Source organism: Alligator sinensis, unplaced genomic scaffold, assembly GCF_000455745.1.
Source record: "Alligator sinensis unplaced genomic scaffold, ASM45574v1 scaffold787_1, whole genome shotgun sequence".
NCBI classification, from domain to species: domain Eukaryota; kingdom Metazoa; phylum Chordata; order Crocodylia; family Alligatoridae; genus Alligator; species Alligator sinensis.
The window spans coordinates 3116857-3118151 of record NW_005841911.1 but is presented as its reverse complement, the minus strand read 5'-3'; the positions used below and the strand labels follow the sequence as shown (position 1 = coordinate 3118151).

The 1295-nt window shown below is 51.4% G+C and overlaps 1 protein-coding gene across 10 annotated transcripts in view; it reads right to left on the bottom strand.

The window, feature by feature from the left end:
• The window catches only part of LOC102371371 (multiple epidermal growth factor-like domains protein 6), a 316432-nt gene that overhangs the window by 65256 nt on the left and 249881 nt on the right, over positions 1-1295 (bottom strand). The window lies entirely within an intron of this gene.

Sequence of the window (1295 nt, the reverse complement as noted above, 5' to 3'; positions counted from 1 at the left end):
GATCAAATGCATTTGTCACCTACTGTATTTCATGCAAATGGACAAAAAAAAAAATCACCTCTCTAAGCTCTGTCCTCTCTGCTATATCTATATTTGCCACAGATCTAACTCATCCAACCCAGGAACAGAAAAGGGTTCTCCTCATGTCTAATAGTTAACTGTGCTGCCTAGTAGGGCTGTGCAAAATGGCACTGTTCTGTTTTAACTTGAGTTTTGAGGGTTCCACGGAACAGCATTTTGTTTCGAATTTTATCTCAATTCAAAACAGCTGTTCCGTTTTGTTTCACTGAAACTGAGGCTGTTTCAATTCTGTTTCGACGTTTCACCCATTAACTATAATGGGGAAGCTTGAAACAGCCTCTCTCATCTGGAAGGCAGATTGGGGCTGCGGGCCCCCGATCTGCCTGCCAGATGACAGAGGGAAGCTGGTGCTGCCACCTGGGACTGAGGAAGGGGACTGAGCCCAATTGCTCAGTTCCCCTTCCCAGTGCTAGATTGGGCTGGGGATGGGAAGTCAGCCCAGCTGGGAAGTGAGTTGGGAAGTCACCTGGGCTGAGTTCCTTTCCCCAGCACGACCATTGCTCAGACCAGGTGAGCTGAGTTCGTTTCCCCAGCCCAACCATTGTGCTGGGGTTGGGAAGTCAGCTGAGCTGAGCTGACTTCCCGTCCCCAGCCCGATCTAACATGGGGGATGGGAACTCAACCCAGCTGGGCTCACCTCCCATCCCCAGCCCAATCATAGGGCTGGGGAGGGGAACTGAGCAATCAGGCTCAGTTCCTTTCCCCAGCCCCACAGCAGCGCTTGGGAGGGGAACTGAGCCTGGGCTGCAGCCTGGCAGTAGGAGGCTAACCTGCAGCTTGGCAGCAGGAGACAGGGAGAGCCAGAGCTGCGCTCCTGGCTGCTGCTGGGAGCACAGCCCTGGTTCTCCACTGTCTCCCACCACCTTGCGGCTGGCTTTGAAACTCAAAATGTTTCAAAACTTTCAAAACATTTCAACTAGTCTTGTTTTGCTTTGAAGCCCTTTGTTTCGATTCAATTCTTTGGACAAATCCAAGGTTGCTCACTGTGCACAAACCAGACAGAGAAAGGGGCTATGGCCACTGTGTCACAATCCTGGATGTCAGTGAATTCTCTGAGCAGATGCTGGAGCTCTGCATAGACCATGAACTCAATGAGCTCATTGGCAATCAGGGCAGTCTTCTCAGTGTCTCTGCTTTCAAATAGCTCCAGAGCCCAGGGGGCGAGTACTGCTGCTGCTTACCCTTCCTCGTTCTTCAGCTCCACAAACCTGCTA